Source organism: Indicator indicator, chromosome 9 (assembly GCF_027791375.1).
Source record: "Indicator indicator isolate 239-I01 chromosome 9, UM_Iind_1.1, whole genome shotgun sequence".
NCBI classification, from domain to species: Eukaryota; Metazoa; Chordata; class Aves; order Piciformes; family Indicatoridae; genus Indicator; species Indicator indicator.
Genome location: NC_072018.1, coordinates 10,732,704 through 10,757,828, shown reverse-complemented (window position 1 = coordinate 10,757,828; position 25,125 = coordinate 10,732,704).

Below are 25,125 nucleotides of genomic sequence, written 5' to 3'. Positions count from 1 at the left end.
GTGCCAGGCCACTGGATGTACACATCCCAATAGATTCTGTTATCTCCATTATCCCTTACCTCCCCCTGGCGGAAGGCAGGGCACCCCTAATGGTGGGGATTACCTCCACATGTACAGCCGGCACAATGTCCAGCACCAGAATTAGGATCACTGTTGGAGCTATCAGAGTTGTTCTGGGAAACTGAGGAAGTGACAGCTACCCTCCTGGTATTGCTACCTCGGGATCTGCCCCTCTGCAGTTCCCGTAACCTCTTGAAAAGATCAGAAGTTGGTTGACCATCCCATCTGTTCATGTTCTCACCAAACTGATCACGCAGAGTTATCCAGATACTGCCACGTGATTGCCTCTGCTGTCTGTTTTGGTTTGACCTATTCTGGAATGGCCTCCTTGGAGCACGTCTGTTTCTGACAGCTGAAACTTGTATCCATCTGGAGGAAGAGGAATCAGAATCATCCCCCTTCATCAAGTTGGATATGGAGGTTTTAAGTTCCTCCTTCAGCTCTTTCATGCAATTCTTCATTTCTCCAGACAAAGTTTCAATGGCTGAAACCAAAGAAGTACGTGCAAGACTATCCTCCAATTGCCTCATTTGGTCAGTGAAATGGCCAACAGTGGGAGGCACTCCACCATAATTTCTTGCCACAATTCTGCTTGCCAGAATAGTAGCATAATTAGGAGGAGCAAGCTTAATGAGCTTTTTGGCAAGGCCTGTTCCAACAGGAATTTCATCAGGATTCAGAGTCTTATGATCTCCATACATTACTTCTCTCACAGCAAACTCTCTCAGACGCTTGATTCCCTCAGCTATTGTGGTCCAAGGCTTAGGGTTCCATGGTAAATCATCTCTGCTGGGGTACCTCAGCGAGACTGCCAGCAGGAGGCGTGCCCACAGAGAAACTTTACCAATGCACTTGCCTAGGTGCCTGTCTATGCCTGTATCCTTTGAGAGCATCCCCAACTGAGAGGCTGACTTGTCACCTACCACCAATGCTGGGGCTCCCATATCAAAAGACCTGGCTAGCCAAGACAGGACTGGCTCATTATCTCCTCTGATGTAATCCTTCCTCACATGTCTAATTTCCTGTCTGGGTGCATTAGCTGACTGTATGTCATCCTCATCATCATCATCATCATCATCATCCTGAGGTCGCTGTCCCCATAATCCTATTTTAATCCTCCGTTGAATTTCTTTGAGTTCAGAGGCACTACCAGCAGTTGCTAATCTACTAGGGTCTACATCCTGACCTACATTTCCATCATCCATGTGGGGTCTCAAGAGGTCTACCAGAGTTTTAAGGCTAACCCTCTCTTCCTCATCAGAAGGATCTTTCTTGAGAGAGGGACCCTTTGGGAGGGTCCCCTTGGGGGGAAGCAAAGGGAGATCGATTGTGCTTTTTCTGTTGATTGTATATATTTGTGAATGTCGTGAATTTTGTATATTTGTACATATTCATTGCATTTCATTGTAGATTTTAGACTCTGCTTGTAAATACAGCTTTTCATTTGCTTCCAGACTGGGCTAGCCTGGTTATTGTCGGTGGGGGGGGAATTTCAGTTCACACCGACACACTTTTTATTTTTGGCGCCCAACGTGGGGCTCGAACCCACGACCCTGGGATTAAGAGTCCCATGCTCTACCGACTGAGAATTGTGCAAGATCAAATGTCAGCCTGCACTGCTTAATATCTATCTATGAAAGTTATATAATTCATCTCGGCACCAAATCAGATTAATGCAGAAATAACACTTTACACCTTTGAACTGCCAATCATGCAGCCACCAGTACCATATTCCAGGCCACATTTTTTGCCAGCACAGTCAGGCAAACATAGATAGCACCAAGTTTTGGGATGTAGAAATGTAGCAAAGCTCATGTCAAAAAGTGTAGTTGCACCCACGCTTATATCATATTGCAAGACCGGTTTATTAACTCTGAATCCATTGCACTTGGAATCATCTTTTTCATGATTGCAAAGGCAGAAAATATTGTGGGGGTTGAGTCTTTTTCATTTGCATCTGACACTTGTTAGAATAAAGCAGTGACTAGGTGTGATTTCTGGGGCATGCCCACATTGCTCCTGCTTCAGTGGCCAAGTGCTTTCAGCTCAAGAGACTGGCTCTGTAACAGTTTACAACTGAGGACCATGATCCTCTATGCAAGCTCCATTCACTCAAGATACTGCTCTGCTTTCATGCAATTCTTTTTTAATGAACTAGCCACGACTTCAGGAGAGTGAAGACCCATGGGTACATGGGTCAGAAAGGGCTAAATGATGCCTTTCTGACAGTTGGGTGCTAAACTGGGCAATTTCATGTCAGAGTTTCAGAGATCAGTCTTAATTTTTGTAGCTCTCCATTCAATCTGTGGGTTTTTTGGCTAGCACAAGGACATAGCAGGAAGACTTCTCACTTACGAATGTGTAATCCTGTTAAATGACAGGCCAGATTTTCAGCTAAAGCTGTCAAGTACATTGTGTTCAGGGGGCAAGTTGCGTTTGCATCAGCATAGGGTGCATTTTAGGCTGATTTATTGAGGTGTTTATCCTATATGTTAGATGCAGGAGCCAGGAGCTTGTGGTAGTTAGTGCCTTCAAAACAGACCACTTCAGTGAATGGGGGACCTGCCAACATTCAGCTTTTTTAATAATTCATGGCTGTACTGATAATTGCTATTTCACTATTTCTGTCTCATTTATTCTACAAGAAAGGCTGACAGAGCTGCAGCTTGATTTTTCTTGTTTAGACAAAAAGCGTTTGCTGGTTACGTAGCACCCCTAGGGAATCCTTCAAACCAGACAAGGATGCTCATTATTTTCCACTGGCCATGACCACTGGTCTGTGTTAAGACAATTTATTGTTTCTATGTTTACTGTCAGAGAAGAGTAAGTTTGTTTTGTCTTTTTTTTCAACCTCCTTGAAGCTTGTGCATAAACATTCACATGTTGCTCAGTGGTTCCTAAATAAGAATTGAACCTTTTTGTACATTATGGGAGTAAGGTGGAAATACTGTACCTGATATCCAAAACTCTTGGAGACAATGTAAACTGCAGAGCAAAATGTGTAGGAGTAAACAGTCATCTCCCAAACTGGGAGTCTAGTTGCAGCTAAAGAATTAAGGAGAAAATAAGAGAAGTATTTTATGCAGAAGTAATCCAAGGAAATCATATGCTACAATTATTTTTTTTTTTTTTTTTAGTTAGGCCAAGCGCTCATTTAATCACAGGAGATTAATTTTCTTCTGTTGCACTGCAGGACATGGAAAGATTATTGGCTCATTTTTTTTCAGGGTTTAACTGTATGTGCACAGATCATGTTTTACTTTCCAGGTACTTTCTACAAGCAGGATGTATGCACTTGCTGTGTGCTTGGAGGCCTGAAAGTGGTTCAGGAAAGCAGCTGTCTCCAGTCTGAAACAAGAGGGGGCCTTGGCAGGACTGGTTTGATGAAGGTCTAGGCTTCCAAGTATTTCTAGTTTTGCTTGCTCTGTTACATAACAAGTGCAGATCAAAGGGACTTGCTTTTCTCTTTCCTGTTTCTGTGTGGTGCCCTCACCTCTCACAGGAGTCACTAGAGAATTAGTAGGTAGCAAATAAATATATGTGTATATATACACATAAAGAAATGCACACTAATTAAATGAAGGACTAAGTATTGACTTATCCACTTTCTGAACATACAGCTGTTTACTTTCAGATCTGGGGGAAACCCAGCTTTACATGTGTACTTTGCCTTAAGGTTGTCTTCACAATGAAGGAGCCTTTCAAGTTAGAGCTGATTTACAGTGGGGTTGCAATTCCATGCTTTTGCTCTGGTCAAAAGACATTTATTGGAATAAAAAAACATGCCACAAGTGCTGTTTTGTGAAGTAGACATCAGCTCCTTAGTCTAGAAAGTGTAAGGAAGCTATTGGATTTGGGATCCTCAGAAGTAAAAATCAGTGACGTGTATTTAAGACTCAAGGGAGACAGGAGAAAAGAGAGAGAAAGCAAGAACAAGTGCTAATCTTCCTCAGAATGTGTAAATGAGTTAAAGGGAAAATCAGCCTCTTGAAAAAGAAGTTTCAAATAGGATTACCAAAGGCTGTTCAGGAGGCAGATAAAAGGAAGTGAGAACTGGTAGCCCCAGTCCACACTCCAGTCAAGGGAATGCTAATGTGGCTTTCAGCTATTCAAAGCCAAAAAAGCAATGAGGGGACTGTATCCCCTGGTGAAGGCTCTTCACGAAGAAGGGAATACATACTACGCATTAAGGCTACCATTCTATGCAATGTACTCAAGCAAAATGCATAAAGAAAAGAAGCTGGAAATTAGAATATGCAGTCAGAAAGAGCAAAGAACAGGTCAAATCTATTTTTAGTTTCCATAAAATTATGGTTCTATGTAGTGGAAGAAAAGGTGGCAAATTCCTCTCTGCCATCAGGCAGAGATGAAGGTAAACTCAAACCTCTCTCTCTTACTTCTCATTTTCTGACTAAAATCTACCTTTTCTTCCTTTGCTTTTCCCCATCTTTGTCCACTCCAGGTCTAACAAATTAGTATCTCTTGGCATTGTGGTATGCTAATGGTGTTTTCTTTACTGCTTATAAGAAAAAGGTGGAAATGGTCCTTTGTGAAGATAGCTAAAGCTCTGCAGGACAGGCAGCACAAGACACAACATACATAGGGACCTCATTTCTTCTCTTGGTGCTCATTGAGTTCTTGGGTTGGTTATTGCAGGTGTCAGGAAATATGGCTATTTTTAAGTAGAGTAAGGTTCAGACTGACTGTACTGGTTTTAGGGTTATGCCTTTAAAATTTTTCACAGATCTTGAGCAGAAATTAGTAAGAATGTAAATAAATCACTATTGGGTGTAAAAAGGAAAATAATCTCATTGGAGGGGTAGCTCCCTTAAGATTTAGTTCTCAAAACAATTTTCAGTTCTGTTGCAGCAGTCTAGCCGGGTGTTTCTGCATTTCTCTTGCTTCGTTTACTGGGGAGGTAACAGCTGCTGTACTGACCTTGGCTAAGTCTAACACAATCTCTGCTTCTTTTCTCTCTTTCTTACCTTTAAATGCAGGGGGGGGGTGTGGGGTATGGGGAAGAGAGAGAGGGGCAGAGAGACAGGTTTCCTGGCTTTAGCCAGGAAGGTTTGTGCTGTTTTTGTTAATTGTAAATATCTGTAAATATTGTACATACTGTGTATTTGTATATATTCATTGCATTCCATTGTAGATTGTAGTTTTGCTTGTAAATATAGCTCCATTTGCTTCCAAACTGAGCCAGTCTGGTATAGTTAATGTTGGGGGGGATTTCCAACCCACCAAAAAAATGACAAGGAGGAGGGCATATAGGAGGAAATGAATGTAACTCTGAAATATCCATAGGGTATTTAGCAGAGGGGATGGGAAGAAGGATTCTGCTAGACAGGACTGCTGCTGCACTGGGTACATTCTCTCAGGGGCTAGAAGAGGACTCCTTACTTTTTGCTTTTGTGGAATCATTTAGCTCTACTCTGCTGTATTTTGCTTTTCAAAACATTAACTACCATTTTGTGAATTTTAACACAGGAGCACCTTTCTGTATGACTCAAATACCTGTCTTCCAAAGACTGTCAAAATCTAATTAAGAATAATTACCCTATCAAATGTCTGCATCATTCATTCCTATTTGGTTTGCAAAGCTCAAATATTTCTGCTGAATGACATGTACAATGATCTAGGTTTTGATATTTACCTTTAAAAACCTTACTGTGATGTTTTGAATACAGAATCTCTGCAGTCAAAATATCTATAGTCATAGCTGACTCTGAGCAACCCTACTAACCCCCACTGTCAGCATTACAGAAACATTTACATGCCCGTCTTACGGGGTCTAGCATGTTAGGCACCATAAATAAACCCTGGTGAGGAGATGCCTGCAGCACTCGTGTGTCTGGTGCTGGTTTCGGCCTGTGGCACTGGAACCTCAAATGGGGCAAAACCCCTCTGTTTGTGCAAGCAAGCAGGGGTGCAAAGCCCACAATGACATGGGGCTCCTTCTTTGCTACTTATTCCCATTTTTGCTTGAATTCTTGCTGAGCCCCTGAGTCCTATTGCTCGAACACATCTGGGTCAGCTTCTACTCTCAATTAGATAGTGGTTCAAATCTTGCTTGGAGCAGGTTTTCATAAGAACAGCTGAGGGCAGAAACTGGCCCTGGAAAGATGCTGGAAGAAAGAGTATTAACGAAACTTCTGTGTTATATAAGAAGAGGGGGCAAAAAGGACAGTAATCACAAGAACAACTCTCTTCCCTGTCTTGTTGAAACAAACAGCTTTTCTTCTAGGACAATAGCATTACTTTTTATATAGCAAATTGGGCTGCTTTGTTGTTTTAATGGATTTATAAATTGAATTTGTTATTAGCAGTGACTCCACTATTGTGATGTTAAATGGCAGGAAATTGGCCTGCTGTGTTGCAGCCACCTCTTCTTATTATAAATACCTTTCCCCTCTTTTCTAAGAGACTGGGTTTTGAAACATGGACAAGGACATCAGAGAATTCCATACAGTTCATTTTAAAAGCTAAATTAGAGCAATTGATCATTTCATTCTGGTCATCAGAGACTCACAGAATCACAGAAATATTCAGGTTGGAAAAGACCCTCAGGATCACCAAGTCCAACCAATAACCCTACTCTACAAAGTTGATCCCTAAACCATATTCCCAAGCACCACATCCAAATTACCTTTAAAGACATCCAGGGTTGGTGACTCAACCATCTCCCAGCAGAAAAATCTGTAATAGCCAGACTTGCAGAATAACATAAGTAAAAACCTGAGATGTTTGGAAGCCTATTTTTCATCTCACTGGAGGTTAGGAATGTCATAATAGTATGTTCAAAAATAGCTTCAGGTCAAACTAAAATGGAAGGTCTTGGTTCAAGTGTAAGGATTTTATTTATTTATTTAAATAAAAGGAAATGGACATTTCTAAGTGAAAAGCCACATGAAATTGAAAGACAAATCTAAGTCTTTATTTAAGAACCTCGGTGAAGGTGGTCAGACTACTCAGCAAAGTTTATACTTTTATTTTCAACATGTGACATGGCACTATAGGCACACTTCTGTGATAGGATTTGAACTACCTTAACTCTTCACAAACCAGGTGACTTGCCAAAATATCTTGTTTCCAGAAGGTGTTTCCTAAAGTCCAGCAGAGATCACTGTTTCACTTTATCAGGCATTAGTTCTTGAAAGGCAACAGTTGCATCTGTGAACAGAGATGCTCTGCTTAGAATCTTGAAGAATTTGTTTAGACTAAGTTATCCCATAGAGTTACTCCACTGCAAAAGAGAGACGCATTCACGGAGCCCGCAGATCTGCTTAATGGCATTATGAGAGGCACAGAGGAGGTGTGGAGAGGAGTGTAGGGAAGGGCTGGACTGCTTTCAGGGGCAACACTTTGCTGTGACCAGGTGAAACAGTGCTCTCCATGCTTTCTGTCCTGCTCATGCTGTTGACCTCAGTGCTCTTCTCTTGTCCTCATTGTGCTATGTTTTGGCTGAGGCATAGACATAAAATGGAGAAAAGTGATCATCTGCACTCACCCCCCCAACACCAGCTAGGTATTGGCAGGTGTTAACTGCTGTTTGGTATCTTTTTAACTCCTCAGACACAGAAATCTCTAGATGTATGTTATCTTTAGCACTTGACTGTTTCTGAGTGGAAGAAATTAATCAGAATAACATTTGCAAGATGATAAAAAATACAAGTACATTAAAACCTAATTCTGCTGAATCTGAAGGAGATGCTAATTCATTCTGATCATGAATAGCTGGGTTGGCACCTGACCTGAAATTTTCCACAGCAGTTTCTTGGAGAAACACACACACACACACACACACACACACACAATGTACTTCTCTGTGAGAGTGACACATTATGGTAAGGGTAGTGATAAGGTCAGTCTAGAAAACTCTGTGAGCTGAAAGCTCCTCAGGCAAGAAACATATTGCAGAAAAGTTAAGGGTAAACTTCAATGAAAATATCAGCAGAACAGTTACAAGCAAAAAGTAGTTAGGAAATCTTCCATAATGGATTCATCTGGAATTGTGACTAATGCATCATTCTGGTGTTCAGTACAAGAAACCCCAGCTTCATATTTATTATATTTTCCTTTATACATGTGGTTTTCATAGTTTCTGAACTGAAAACATAAAGACAATCCTATAAACCCCACTATATTTAAAATTAAGCACATGGAAATCACAGCATAGCTGGTTTGCCAATAAAAAATACATCATATTCTGCTCATCTTTACTTTTTGTCTTCTCTTTGTATTACTTTTGCTTACTTGTACAATTTTTGTTTTAAAGCAGATCCCAGTAAATGACTATTCATCATACTGAAAATGCACACAAGTTCAACTGACACTGACATTAACAATCTCAGACTCCATAGTCTTGAGGCTAAGACATGAACAAAACCAGGAATAAAGCTTACCTCTTTGCTGAGCAAGTCTGTGGCTACTGTGTTAGGTATGCACAACTGCTACCAGTGTGGCACACGTTTTGGTGAACTCACTTTGTAGTATCTTATGTTTTTCTTAAAATGGTGCTCCAGAGGCTTTCAAATCTAAGGTGGCATTTTTCAAAAGAAAAATAAAAGGCAAGTCTTCATATTGAAACAAACTGATAACATGACCTGAGTGCTTTCTAATGACTCTGACACCAGAGGACAAAGAAGTCAGTTTGAATTTATTTATTTAGTCATCTTTTCTCCACAGAAAACTCTTTTTGCATCTCTCCTGCTCCTTCATAGGTTTATAACTTCTAAACTTATTGTCTAACTCCAACTAAAGTTTACAAGAAAGAAGAGCAGAAGTGTCATAAATTATTATCTTGACACAAATTTAATGAAACTGAGTAAATGAAAGTAAGTAGCTTAATAGAAAACTCCAATCCTAATACAAGATTTCACTAAAGAATTTTACTAGAGTCTCAAAATCCTATTTTAGCAAGCTTGATCAACATAGCTGGGGAAAAGGCTCCACTGATGTCTCCACCAATCTGTCACAAGATACAAATCAATGTGAAACAAAGCATTATTGGGTCTTGAAATAGTGTGGTCCTGAAAATGGTGCATTTTGCAAGTCTTGTGGGTTTTTTCCTCTTTTTTTATCTTCTTTTAAGCAGATAATCTCATTCTATTTTTAGGAGTTCTGGTTTGGAATATTTTGTGATTAAAATAACAAAACTATTTAAATCTGCCAAGGTTTCCATCCAACAAGCTTTGCAGTAAATATGTTCCCATTAGAATTAATTTACTAAATTAAATCACCTCTGTAGTGAGCAGCCATGGGCTGTCCATCTCAAACACAAAATGCAGCCATATAGTTGTCATAATGTGGTGCAAGTTTCAAGAGAAAAATATTTATTAAGGAGAAGGGAAATTAAAGCATTTCTCTGAGTTAAAACAAATCTGTGTAAATAAAGATACCCTTTGCTTCCATAACCCAATTATAATATTGATGTATGTGATCTCAAAATTATATGCTGTGAAAATAACAAACTGTTAGAGATAGGCAACTGACTGGTTCTCCATGATGTCAGACATGTGTAGGATAATTACCTCCTCCAACATAGATCTTAATTTGAATTGTTACAGAAGAAAGGCCTTTATTTCTATAAAACTATGTTAATCCTAGGGTACTAAATAAGCAAAGCCTGTGAGGGAAAGATAACAACAGCTGCACTGGGTAAAAAGGGATCTGCAGAAGGAGGACTGAGACCTGTTCTTATGTCTCATAGCATGGTCCAAGAGACAGTGCCTGTTTCTTCATGTGGTGGGAAGCAACAGTCTTTGCACTGGTAGAAGCCACATGGTATGAATAAGATTTCAGGAAGAATGATCTGTATCATATTGCCCAACACCACCTTACAAGGGGAAAACGGTGTGATGGAAGGCATGTGCATGGTTTTTGCCAGGCCATCTGTGAGAAAACCTGCATAAAGCTCAGTCACAGCAGCATCACTAGGAAGCTTTGTGGTTTTGGACCCACTGATGTCCTGTGCACCTGTAGGTAAACATCAGGCCCAATTGCAATGGGTTGTTTCTGTGCAAAAATACTGGTGCATGCAGAACCAATAAAACATTCATTGTATTTTTAACTAATTTCCACCATCAGCTGCCTGTGTTTGGGGCAAAGGAAAGATTTCCTTTAGTATTTTGTGTTTATACCCTGGAAATGCAGGCCAAGTGCTGTGGTTACTTTGTTAAAAAATCCTTTTAGTCGAAAGCTGAAATTCTTGCAAGCATCACCAAACAAACTAACTTGAAAACAGTCATGTAAATAATGGGATACCCTGGTTCCCAGTGCATTTATGAGTTGCCTGTAGTCCTGAAGAGGGGACAGCTCCCTGATGCCACATATTTGGCAACAGATAGCTTGAAGACTGCCACGGTTTGGACAGATTTTTTTGAAGCTGAGCCCTGAGCTCAAAATTTGATGACGAGAAGAAATGGGCCAATTTTATATGCAATTTATTTATGTTAGCATTATTTCTTTAGGATAAGGGACTAAAAATGAAGTGATTTTATTATACTGCCTCTATTCCTTGTATGTATACATACTCAGACACACAGGCAATGGAGAAAGTGAGGACTAAATAACAGTACTGTCACCCAAAATTAGGAGGATGTTCTGATTCTTATCAGAGTGCAGTGCCTGTGTGGGAATTTAGTCTGTCATGCTGTATTTTAGGCTTAGTGGTTTCAACATGCCAGCTTGTGAAGGCTGAAGAGATTTTTAAATGTAAGAATAAGAAAATCAGTTTGTGCTATTACTATCAGACACCACAGTAAAGCTGAGAAAGTATCTTCTGTAGGCTTATTCAATTTTTGTGGTAATTTTGCAGACAGATTTATATACGCATTTCTGAGCTACTGTTTTATTTGCAGGACTGAGTAGGACTGGGTATTTTCTGACTATGGTAAAGAAAACCTTGAGAAATTGTGTGTACCAACCTGATGTTTTCTGAACATTGTTGATATTGCCAAAGTATACCTCTTGGTGAGCAAGCTGAAAGTTCAATGTGCCCCCTGAGTTTTTCCTAAAGCTCTTTTAAAGCACCATCTTTCTGTTCCCCAGCGGAGACTGGCTGTGAAGCTAATGTATGACAAATTTGGGAATGACTCATCAGCTGTTTGCTATTGTGCACATATTGTATATTCATGACCTTCATCGTGCAAGCAGTCTCCATATCTAGCATGCAGTTGTAAGTCAAGCTGATATTTTGAAATGAGGGAGTTCTGTGGAGAAAACGAGTGTGCTGGCGGCACTGTGTACTGACAAAAGGCAGCTCAGGAGAGGAGCTCCCATATAATCAGTTGCCACTGCTTGAACTCAGGAGAAAAAAGCATCCCAAGAACCTAGTAAAAATATTCAATTCATCAGTTTTATAGAAAAGGAATGACTCAGGATGAATGTTCAAGCCTGAAAAGCACAGGTTAAGCTCACTTATTTGAAAAATACAATTGTAATTCAAATTAAAAGAATAATTTGAATAAATAACTCCAAGGTGGCTGCCTGTTGAAGCACTACAGCAGGACTTGCAGCTGCCTGATTCTCTCTATGGGGGATGTAACTTTCTGTCTCCTCTGAGTATTTTACTTCCTCCTTATGTATAAAACCACTTGAGAGCTAACATACCTGTGGCAGAGAGTACTCGTTTGGTTGGTTTGCTCTGTGACAGGCAAGACCTTATGGCAGAAGGGGGGAGACCTCCCCCCCTTGGAGAGTTACAGGACCTGCTCAAGAGTAAGCAAGAAAATGGGACATTGCTGTGAAATGCAGATAGCAGTTTGTAAGGGGGGCCAGTTTGTAAGCAATGGCTGAAATTTCCCATTGTGGGGTTGGAATCATGTCTGATTTTGTGGACACTCAGAATATTGTGGAATGGGATGAAAAGGACAAGCTGCCTGCATTGCTGTAGTGGGCAGAGAGTGGTGCTGTCCAGAGGGTACAGGGAAATAATAATAAGGTCATGCAGGATGAGACCTGAGCTTTCTGATGTGTCACCATATCTTGAAATATAACTGATACTTTTTTACTTTGTTACTTTCTGTTTCCCAAGAAAATGCACTGTGATCAAGGTTGGACTCAAATGCTGAAGTCCTTTTTGAACTCAATCCTTTTTGAACTGGTGTGACCGCTAATGAAAGCTGAGGAAGTTTAGAGAGGAAAACAGCTTATCTTTTCCTTGCTGGATGGATGCCCTTATTTTGTTTTGGATCATTCAACTTTATTTTTGCTACGGGGATGTTATTTTTTCAGTTTTCAAATGTTTGGTCAGCTTATTAATTTTTCATACACAGGAGCTTTGAATGTTTCTCTTTTGAGTGCCATAACTAACCCTTTTTTTCCCTTTGGGCAATGTACTTGGCTCTTCAATTATGATATCCCAAAAGTTGCCTGGAAAAATAGCAAAGGACAGGTTGTCCAGCTTGTTGATGTCAGGTGGGATCGCTACAATTTATGGAGTTCCCATTAGAGATACTGAAAGGGATGAACCAACACTATTTAGCGTGTGAAGGATCTGTGCCTGGGACAGCACACAAGGTCACAGTGCTCAGAGGGGAAAAACAAGTGGCCTCCTTCCCTGCTGTAATATCTTCCTTGTTGTCCAGCCATGCTGGAGATGGTGACATCAGGAAAGTGAATCCCCTTTTCCTTTGCCTGAGGATGAGCTGACCCTACTGTTGCTTTAGTAAAGTTATTGTTTTGTTTCCTACTGTTATTATTTGTTGCTTTATCCTCTGGGGTTGCTTTAACAGGCACAGATGTTTTGCTCTTTAGAGAAAATTCTCTGTGATGCTGAAATGAACTAAATGTGGAGGGGTTTGCTTTGTTTCTTTTTATATATTATATTTTTCTTTGCTTTATGTCAGGCTTGCTTCCAGTTTTTTTCCTGTATGAAGAATGCAGAAACAGCACCAACATAGGCTTGGTCTCCTTCCTTTTCACCAGACCACATACTATCCCTCCCCTCACAAACTTTTTTGTCTGAATTTATCCTTTCCAACTTTTTAAGCCTTTATTTAGCATTAATGCTTAATTTTTTTATTTAGTTGTTCTCTAGAAGAGTGATCTTATTTCACCCAACACCCTTCATTATGTTGCAATTTTCTAAGTTTCACATCCTCCTTTTTGAGTTCAGATCTACTGGCTGCAGCCTCTGGCTGACTTATATAGTGAGTAAATGGTCCTCTCTGATTAGCTGGTATGAGTTGCCATTTCCCCTGCTCCCCATAACAGAATCACAGAATATATCTGGTTGGAAAAGTCCTCCAAGATCATCCAGTCCAAACTTCGACCCAGCACTGAAGGTCAACACTAAACCATGTCTTTAAGTGCCAGGTCCACACAGTGCTTGAACACCTCCAGGGATGGTGACTCCACCACTGCCCTGGGCAGACCGTTCCGATGTTTGATAATCTTTTCTGGGAAGAAATATTTCCTAACATCCAACCTGAACCTCTCCTGCAGCAACTTGAAACCATTTCCTCTAGTCCTGTGGCTTGACACTAAAGAGAAGAGTCTGGCCCCCTCTGTACTCCAAGCTCCCTTCAGGTAGTTGTATAGGGTGATGAGGTCTCCCCTTGGCCTCCTCTTCTCAAGAGTGAGCAACCCCAGCTCCCTCGGATGCTCCTCATAGGTTATGTGCTCCAGGCCCCTCGCTAGCCTCATTCCCCTTCTCTGGACACGCTCTAGCACCTCAATACCCTTCCTGAGGGGCCCAGAACTGATCACAATACTTGAGGTGTAGCCTCAACAATGCTGAGTACAGGGGGATGAGTACCTCCCTGTTACTGCTGGCCACAGTGTTCCTAATATAAACCAGGATGCCATTGGCTTTCCTGTCCACCTGGGCATGCTGCTGACTCAGATTCAGTCAACTGATATACCTCCAAAATCCTCTCCAAGTCACAGCTTTCCAACCACCCATCCCCAAGTCTGTAGCTTACCACGGGGTTGTTGTGACCCAGGTGCAGGACCTGGCCCTTGGCCTTGTTGAACTTCATACAGTTAGCCGTGGCCCATCAGTCTAACCTGTCCAGATCCTGTTGTAGATCTTCCCTAACCTCTAGCAGATTGACACAGCCACCCAGTTTGGTGTCATCTGCAAACTTACTGAGGGTGCACTCGATCTCCTCATCCAGATAATTGATAAAGACATTAAAGAGGACAGGCCCCAGTACTGAACCCTGGGGGACACCATTAGTGATTGGTCACCAGCCAGATTTAGCTCCATTCAGCACCAACCTTTGGGCCTGGCCATCCTGCCAGTTTTGTATCCAGTGCACAGTGCCGTGAGTTTCTGAAGGAGAATGCTTCTTTGGGCAATTCATTTCACACATCTTTACATTTGAAAGCTGGGGACTGTGTTATAGATTAGCACTTGTTTATAGACTTGTGTCCTGGTGCAGTTTTGATAGGTGTGTTTTGGTGTATTGTACACCCACCTCAGGTATTCTCTCTTATGAATTTATTACCTCTTTGTAGTGGTCCTCTTTGGTGTTTTACCACACTCCTCTCTGGGTTGTGGCTGAGCTGCACGTGCAGTGTTCAAACTTGTTTGGAAGCCTCAAGTCCATGAGTTTCAACTGTTTATATCATTCATGTGCTTTTGTGGCTTCTACTTGGTTACTCTTAAAAACTACAGAGGCCCAGAGGTTCATGATCTACATTTGAAGGAGCCACTGTAGGTCTGAAGATGTTCCCTGGTTTTCCATTAACGTTTTTCCTCACACCATCAACACAAACTGAGGAAGCGGAGCCAAAGCTGCTGTTCCAAGCACCCAAACAGAGCAGAGAGTGTCCAAGCAGATAAGCATTTTTTGGTGTTATACATTGCAATGGAGATTGCCAGCCCTGCATGTTTTATATATTTATTTTTATTTCTTAGTTTGGTGGTGGTGTGGATTTTTTTGTTTTAGTAGTTAATATCTGCACATTCTACATTTGTAATATACCAGTAAATTTAATACCATCCTATCATAACACAAATTTTGTATGCAGACACAGATTTTACCAGGATATAATAGATGTTTATTGCTCTACTTTCAAAATACTGCATTCAGATGCATTCTCATGGAAAAAGGAGCTCATGAGTCCTCAGTACCAGAGGAGTCTGAGACCATCAACAGACTTTTTCATGACTATCAGGCTGCATTACTTCTGCTCCTAAAACATGGTCTTGCCCAGGGGGGCACTCAGGAGGCAGTGCATCTATTTGGAAAGATGAGTTTGTGGTACACTGGAGCAAAGTATGAAGGAGAAGAAAACTAGTGCTTAGAACCCATTCAGTGTATTCAGAAATCAGGCTGAATGAGCTGGGCAATGATACAGCATAGGAAAATTTTGTGTGTGCTGGAGGTGGTGAGCCAGAGCCTCCTTTTCTGAGAGGGCTCTAGTTTCAAAGATTTGTGAAGGGATCATGTGGGCAGAGGTAGAAATATTAACTGATAGGTGATTGCAGAAGGGCTACATTATTCCTGCATGAATTACACTGAACTATGCATTAACAAGTACATGTACAAAAATATTAAGTCTATGTTTATTAAAAATATTAGGTCTGTTTTCACCTTGCAAAGATCTCAGACTCTATGGCAGTATGAACAAACTCAGTCCAACAACAGTTTATGCAAGAGATAGTACTTGTGTCCCAGTTCAACTTTACAACACTTCTCTAGTGAAATGTTTAGCTCATATTAAATTTGCCTTGAATGTCCAGAAATATATGGTTGATATAAATTTGATTTTATGATTTTAAGGCCCTATCTTTAATTTTAGCTTTTAAAAAATTTCAAATAGTTCTTACATTAATCTGTGGTAGCTCGAGTAGACACTCTGGATGGTTGAAATAAGTCAGCTCACAAAAGGTGCTGCATTAACCATAGCTACAGACAGCTGTTCTCACAGTCTGTGTAAAGTTGTCTGTCTAGTCAGCAAACATGCCTTGAATCTCAATACATTATACTCATTCAAAGGAAAAGAGAAAAAAAAATGTTGTTCTTTTATAAATTCAAATGTCATTCCACTTAACTCACACACTCCCAGTTAATGTTTAATTAAAACAGGTATTCTGGGGTAGCTTTTAAAAATTTTCTTCTAGCTGTGTTTCAATTTCTATTGTGGCTTCACTACTGATTTTACTTTCACAATTGATTGGAAAGTTTTTTGCTTCCTTTAATACCAGTCCTTAAACACTTGCTTGCCACAGGGGCTCTCAAAGGCTTATTATATTGGACTATGTGATGTGAAAGAGTCTGAACTGGCAGATCTAGTGGGTGATCTTCTGCTGTATATATCTCCACATGGACACATATACTATCAATATTTTAGCTTGTCTTACATTATCATTTTTATAATCATTTCCTTCATTGTAAAACTACCAGATATCACAGGAGTCACACAAAGTAGCCTCAAAGAAAAGATTCTTTCCTTGTTAATTGTGTCAGTGGTTATATGTCTTTGGAACAATAGTTAATGAACAATACCACCATTCAGAAGGCTTTTGTTTTTCTGTGAATGTGGAGTAGGAATAAATTTAAGCTCATGGAAGGTTTATTAACTTGCTGTGTCATCATTGTCCAGTGATTTCCTATTTCTGATAGCAAATTTAATGAATATCATGCTGGCTAAATTACAAATTGGGAAGTATAACATAAGCCACACAAGGGAAGTTACTTTGGCACTAGCTAAGAAAAAAAGGAAAGAAGGGGTGCTATGATTAAGACTAAGGTAACACTGTTCACTTGTGGTAATACAGCATATTTTTAATTTTTTCTCTTTATCAGAATGATGTCCACCATAATTTATTATGACTACCCACAGCAAAGTTGAATGAAGAAAGAACTGAAACTCATTAAGATATTTCTTTCTGTCGAACTATTCAGTTTAGCAACATGCATCTGAACTATCCTCACTTTAGGGCCAAAATCAGCCCAGTCATTAAAAAGCACACTCAAGGAGCATACCCTTTCCCCAGGGAGGATAATGGGCTGTCAGTGGTGCTGAGCACTAGTTAATGGGGTTTCTTCTGGTTTGCAGTGGTTCAGTGAGTGGGAGACCTATTACGCTGTGAAACTGCAATACAGTAAAAGTTGAAAATAAAACCCACTGGTAAAGATAAGACATTTTCAAAACTTAGTTTTAAGTGCAAGTTCAAAGTACTGTTTCCCCTTTAGCCTCCATAGAGTGGTGTAGGTACTAGCTTTTCCCCTTCTTTAGCTAAAAACATTGATATCTGACATCTGAGCCTGAATTGTGCTTACTGGTAGTGATCCCATAATCCTGTTACTGATCACTCACAGAAATGTCAGTAGTGTCTCCACAACTTCTCCTTCAGAAGGGTAAAAAAAAAATGTTCTAATTACACAAAACTTGAATGGCCCCAAAAATTAATCTTTACATACTTTAACAGCCAAAATCAAATTGTCTTGTTGTGTTTCATACATGCTTTGTGTTCCCAAACCTGACTGCATCTGAAACATGGCACTTGACCTTTTGCTGCTTCATGCTTATATCTATAAAGCCACCAGGTTGTCCATAGAGGAACTCAGGAAGCTGTTTGCATTTTCCAGAGCTGGAGTGACCAGAGGCAGTAAGGATGGGAGATAGAGGACTGAGGAGTATTTATGAATACTTTAGAATATTCTCCTCTGAGTCTGGGGTTTTTTCCATTCCCATTGTCAACTGAAAAGAGCCTGGAGATAGCAGTTTGCATTATATAACAAGAAAATGTAAGCAGTAGGGGAGAAATGTAAACCAAAATTGTTTGATGCTTCTGAAATATTGAAATGAATTCCCATGCATTGTCTATGTGCTCAGGGGACTATCAACAGTCTCAACAGGCAGGCCTCCTTATTCTGCTGGGATAAAAGGGAGTGAAAGGGAAGATACTTCAGGTTCATCAGTGAAGACCTGCTCTACAAAGGGTAACCAACCTATTAATGTCAGTCTGGATGTAGGATCACAGTGAAGGTGAACTGCAAAACATCTTCAGTTCTGAAATAAATTTTATCTCCTTAAGATTTTATTAGTGGTTGGATTGCTCCAAGCGATGAGAATTGCCTACCCTGCAACTGAGCTGAACTAACAAAGGAAAGTGCCAATGCAAATACAAAGGCACTGATCTCATAGCTGATGCTTTGCTAACACCAAAGGCCCAGGAACTTGCTTTTCAGGGTCATTAAAGAAGAATTTATTCACTATGAGGAATGAACTAAATGACTGTAAAATTCCTATCCCAGTTCCTACAGGGATGTAGTTTGAGTTAGCTTGATCTTTATGACAAAAATCATGGAGCCACCCTGGAGACCTCAGGGTGTTACCAAGCCCCTGTCATCCTGACAGACAGCTGTCTAAACCTGTCACACAGACTTCACAGCTCTCTGTCTCAATGATTCGTTGCTCCTACAATTAGAAAGTTCTTTCCTAGTTCTTTCCTCCTTTGAATTTTATTTTCTGCAGTTTCAGTCTGTTACTCTTTGGCCTCTGGGCTGGTGAGTGCTGGTGCCCACACACGATTCCCTGGAAGGCAGCTGTGGCTGCCCCTTTGAACTTTGTTATTGTTTCCTTTGACTAGAGCATGCGATAAAGTCAGTGAGGAATTTTGCTATAAGTTTCCGAGTAAAATGCTTTAAACTCTTCTAGATGTGTAACGCACATGGGGAAAAAGAACTATTTAAAGAAACATAAGCTGTTAGCTGTGATTTAATTGATCCCAGGGAAATCCTTGGTTTCTGTAGGAAGAACGAAAACTCCAGTACAATTAAATACAAGAGCTGATGAACATTGCAAGAGTGAGCATCTCTTACTGTAAATATTATAGCTGCTTCAAACAGAATGAGATAGTGTATGCATCTTTCACCTCTGCAGAAGTATTTTAATATGGTAAAAGGTCACTTTTGCTTTTTTGGTTGTCATTATGTAGATCCTTGCAGTTCTTTTGTAAATGCAATGATCTAAATAATTCATAAGAGCAGAGATGCCAGCTTTTGGTGCCACAACCAGGCATATCCTAATTCATGACAGTCTTCTCTTTGTGGAGACCACAAAGATTGTAGCTGTGCAGTAACTGCACCAGATTGTGATATGTAGTTGGAGGCTCATCTGAATTTCAGGCTAAATCTGGCAGTTGAAGACAAGAGTAAACTATCAAAAATACTGATCAAAGGGATTTTTCCCCTTGACATAATCTGAAAGTGCACCTTAGTTGCTTAATTAGGATCAAACCAGGCAGAAATTATATTGGAAAAAAATTACTGACAGTATATTTAAAAATGGGAAGACTGTGCGTCTTGTAGGAGCAAGTTTGGGGATGTCAGGCGTAGCAAAAATCAGTGCTGTAATAAGATAGACTGATGGTGTCGTGTGGAACCTGCCAGTCAGTATGTGTTTTAATGCCACTTGTTACTCAGATTGCAGACGTTTTTACCTGAAATGACTGTCATTTTTTGAGGAGGAGCTTGATTTCCTCAGCCAGGATGTTAAGGCAGCTGGGATTCACTCCCAGGCTGTCCCTGGTAGTGTATTGTTTTTGGAGAAGCTATTGTGGGAGACAAAGCTTTGCTGGAAATCTGTCTTGAAAGTTACAAACTTTCAGGCCTGGAGCTGCCTGTTGAGAGTTTTGGACCCATCTCCCAGAGCACAATCTGGTGACGAAAATCTGCAAAATGAGAAATTCTGGAGGTCAGTAGTGTATGTTGCTCTCTTTACTGGAAGGCCTGTGTGCACTTCAGCTGGAAGATCTTCATCTTAACACTGAAAGAAATAGCATTGCTGTGTGAGCTAACTGACTGGGACTTATCAACCTGTCTGATTTTTCCTGCTCTCTCAAATCTGTACAGGTCTTGCTGTAAAGGAATCTGGAACAGCAATAGGAACAATGTAAATTCTGTTTTTTTTCTCCTCTGAATAACAGGAAAGAAGTAATTTCCAACTGCCAGGACTGATTAGCACAGTTTGACTGTGAACTGATAGCAGCTGTTGTATTATCCAGGTTTTGTGTACTTCATGTCTGTTTGGGTACAGATTTGACAATGTAATTATCTACTGACATAAAGCACATTGAAAGAAAAAAAATGAGCAAATTCAGAGAAGAGAGTTCTACATCCTGCTTCTGTATTTCAATCACAATTAAAAATCTACCATTTTGCAGCAAAATTTGACTTTTACTATTCTAAGCAGACCAGCTAGAAACCTTGCAGCCGAATTTATTCAGTCTCTTGCAATGTAGAAGTTTCCCAAAGAAACCCAGAGTACTGAGTGAAGGTCAGATCAACTGTAATTCAGCATTTAACAATATGCTTTACATAATAAAAAATTATCTCCAGGTGAGGACAGCATGAACGAAATTAATTGAGCCACATCCACTGCTAGTGTGTTTTATTTAGAAAACTGCAACACCTTTTCACACACAGAACCATTCTGCACTGGTATAGTATGCAGACCCAAGCAGGGTTTTAAGACGACAACACATTTCTGCTAGCACTGGAAGCAGCATGCATTTTTACACTGACTGCAACCAAATCAGGACTTGTAGCAATCATGATTGCATTTGAAAAATTTCCTGTCACTGTCTGCTCTACCTTTTTGTTTCATCATAATTTTAAAGCTTCAGCATCAGGCTGATTTTGGGGGCATTTAGCAGCAAGGAACTGTTTAATAGGAAATTACTTGGGAAAGAAAAAGCTGACTGTTTCTCTTGGAATTCTATCCAAAGTTACAATTTCTGTTAGAATCATAATATTAGTCTGAGACTAAGTGAAAATAAATGGGTTAAAAATCACCTTTTGGAAAGATTAACAGATCTAGAAGGGACCTTATTTTTATTCTGTTTCATGTAAGGCTGCCTCATTTAGAATTAAAAAAATGCACCCACAAAACCTGACCATTCTTTCTAGTACATATCTCATTACTCTATTTTTCTTACGATAAACACTTTGCTGCTAAAAATGTCTCCCATGAATCCTGGTATGATTTCTTATGGTTAATGGCGAGTTCATGTAAACTGGTGATCCCAGAAAGTAGGCTTTCCTGGAACACTGGTATGATCCTGTCCCTGTGGAGGTCAGTCAGACCCACCTGAGGCCAACTGTACCCACAAAGTCAGGATCAGCTGGTGGGATGCCAGTGGGAGAAGGAGCAAATTAATTGATGTAATGGTGGTGTTAACAACAGTTTTCCACACAGAAAATTGAAGTAATGAGAATGAATTTAAAGATGAATTTGATGCTTTGAACCTGTCACTTATTACAACCAATGACCCATCTGTTCCTTGGGTAACACCCTGACAAGCATTTAAACCGGTTACATGACAAAAGATGCTACAATGAATCAGCAGAATCTCTTGAACCAGACAGAGTATTGGAAATGGTTTCTTGCTCTGTATTTCACATCCATTTTAAATATAATTCCCATCAGACTAGAGATGTCAAATAAATGACAGTCAGGAGATTAAAAGAAAAAATGAAGGCAGACTACGAGTAAGTGTTAATTAAACCAGGATTTAGAATAATCAGAAAGTTCTCTTTTCATATCTGTTGCATGTAAACCTTCATTAAAGAACCACTTTGATTTGATTTATATGGCTATTTGTAATGATTTCTAGTGGATATTTCACTGTAATAAAGTGTCTGAAAGGTAATCTCTCCCTGATACAAGCTTTGTCACTTGTTGCAAGTCACCAACGGTGCTGCTGTGCTGCCATTGATATCCACCACTCATACACTCAATATTAACATAGGTATGCTGAAAATGATGGCTTATGACTTGGAAATAAGTGTGTTAGCCAACATCTGTCTGTTGACAAGAATGGGAACAAAAGCAACCAATGCCCCAAACACATTTCTTTTCCTCTGAATTAGCTAGCAGTTTCTAGAAGTGGTTGACAGTCTTAACATGTAGGAAACAAGAAACCACATTAATATTTACAATATTGCTGGTGCAAAAATGTCTAATAGGTTATTGAGGAGAGTATGATCTGAAGTCGATAGGACTTTCGTTTGTTTATATATGAACAAACACACACAATTGTGTGTACATATAGACAGGTAGAGATACACCTGATTTCAGGATGCATTCCTAGTTATCATCTAAATATTTTATAGAAAGAGTTAAACAATCTCAGATCAGTCTATGAGCCTCCTTTGATTTGAGATAGCTACCTCCAGTTGCTGTGAATTACTTTATAAGCTTTGTGAGCTGTGTATATCAAGCTATGATAACTCTGGCTTATTGTTATATCATTAAATGTTTAAGCCCTCAAGATCTGTTAAGCTGGTGTTTTGTTTTGGTCTCCACAAGTTAAATCCCCTTTGGGGAAAAAAAAAAAAGGCAAACAAAGTGGATCATCCTATAGAGCATTAAGACTATCAGTCATATATTTAGTCACCCATTACCCTCCTGATTTGTTTTGTTTTACAGCTTCTGCATAACTTTGTGTCACTTGATAAGCCGCCTTATACAGGACCATATTTATTTCCTTGCTGGTGTTCACTGTGGCAGCAGTAATGAGGCAGACAAAGTTATCATCATCCACCAGTGACTCTTCAGTGGAAGGTACTGGCTGGAGTTATCCTGCAAGTGGCTTCTGGTAAGATGATTTTTTTTTTTTTTTTCCCTGGCCCCCTCCTCCTACTCCCCATCTGGACTTCTGAGATCCAAATCAAAACTGCAGCAACTGTAAAGTGTGTTTTCTATAGTTTTACAGCTAGTGCTGAGGTATAACAAGTTGGGAGCTAGAATTCAAATACTGTTTTTATCTTCCTGGAACACAGGTACTTTGAGAGCATAATATTGTTATGGGATTAGAGCTTGATATCTCCTTTTAAAAAGGAGTGAACTGATTGACTTATTCCTTATCTCCCTTGTAGGATGGACTCACAGTACCAGTTCTGAGTTGAACACTGTGCTCCAGTGAGCAGAATCCCACCACAGGTGTGTCTGGAGTGAAAAGCTTTACCTAAGCAGGAAAAACCTTAAAACCCTTACCAGGTTAGGAAAGTAAGGGAGATACTAGTACATCATTCTAACTTTACCAGGACTTTGGCCAGGCTGGGAGCAGGAGACAGCCAAACAAGTATGAAACCCTGTAATAGCATTTCCTAATCGAAGTATCTAGGATTTTAGGGTGGGAAAAAATTGCAAGTTTTCATCAAAAAAATTTGACAAGCAGCTTTCCAATGTTTTTTTGTTGGGTGCAGTTAGAATTATATCCCCTGATGTTCTCAGTATTGGAAAGACTGAACTGAAGATGTGAGATTTTTGTCAGGGAAATTTCCTAAGGCATTCACAAACCATCTAACTTTTTAGCACTTCTATTTGCATATTTTTTGAAAAATTGTTGGTGCATCATCTCTTCACTTGCAAAATAACAACATTGTGGAAAATGAGGTAATTCCAGAAAAAGCTATTAAAACCCAGATTTTGTAATTTTGATAACTGCAGATCTTCCCATATGCTGTGACTGATCTACCTGAAGTGGACTAACTGAAGAGTCAAGGTTCATGATTTTAGTAAGTATTCGAAAAAATAAAATGCACATCTAACTTTTTCTGTGACACAAACAATACACTGCCTGGATGACAGAAATCAGGAGAATTGATCCAGTGGGGTTTTTCTTTTTCTTTTCTTAAAAAAGCCAGTCATCAGTGGTGGTGGCAAATTCATTAAGAAATTAAGTTAGTCATTCTTTATATACATTCTAATACCAAACACTGTGGTTTCTTCCATCCTGATTCTCTAAAAATTAGAATACCATTGTACTTTCAACATACCTGAGATGGTCTTAGTCTTGTTCAAGCAGGTGAAACTCTCAAGGAGAGTTTTGGCCCTATTTTGCCCGACTCTGGGGTCCTGCTTTGGATTCTAGTACAGGTGATTTTCATTGTCACAGAAGGGGTTGGAAGGGGAAAATTGTTAGTAAACTGTGAAAGAGAACAAACTCATTGTTCCTTGATCTCTGAAATACTAATTTGAACAGCACAAATGTGTCCTTTCTCGTTGCCTTCACCTAGGGATGAATGACAGTAAGGCAAATGCAAGGTAAGTGAAGGCCAATTCAGCTGATCCCAAATAGCTGTCTGTTGTTTCTGCAGCACTTTGGAAAGTCCAGTCTATTTAGACTTATTTATGTACATAAAGCAAAAATTGTGAGCTCCACCTCAACTGAACACAATGGTAAAGATACCCATTTGGGTTTTTCCTTAGAAAGCCCTGCATGTAATTTTGAACTTCAGCTATTTTCTACTCCCTTTCCTGTAATCCTTCTTCTAACTGATGTTTGTTAAACTGATGCAAGTCCTCGATTGCAATGACTGCCTTGCTGAAAGGAGAACTGTCTTCTATTACTTGTTGTTGGGATTCAGCTGTCACTTGGGAGTCACTATCAGCACAGTCTTCCCTCTTTGTAACTCCCTCATTACGGTGGGCAGGATCCAGCATCTCTTCATTACATTTTATGATATTCTGTTGTGCTCCACAGAGTCCACTTCAGAGGGTGTGTCCCCAGCTTCTTTATAGGATCTGGATTTTCATTATATTGTAGAAAGTTGCAGACAATTTTTACAGCATTTCAATGTAGATGTAATTGAATGTGCAAAATGCACAAGGGTAATTACAATTGTGGAGAAAGCTCTATGCTATTTAGGGGCATAATTATCCAGACTGCATTCACAGAAATAGCAGCTTTATATGCAAATCAGTCCAAATGTTTTCTAAATAGCTTCTTCTGGTCCCCCTGACTTTTCCTTGTGACTGGTGTCACAAGGAAACACATCTTGAATGGCATCCACAGATGCAATTTGCTTTGCTGAGACACTGTCCAGGAAACTGAGAAGCATCAGACAGTTTTCTAAGACACACAATGACTTAAAATGCCCCACAGCCTTTTGTGTGCAAAGACTTGAACAGGACCTTGAGAAAGTTTTTTTTGTGACAACAGGAGGCCCCCCATTTGGATGTAGGTATGAGGAAGGTGGCACAGCACTGACCAAGCCTGTGGGGAGGGAGCTGTGGAATGGATGTGCCATGGATGCAGGGCAATGAAAGTTTTTACATCTATTCCATTTTTCTGAATTGATGGAAATGACAATTTGA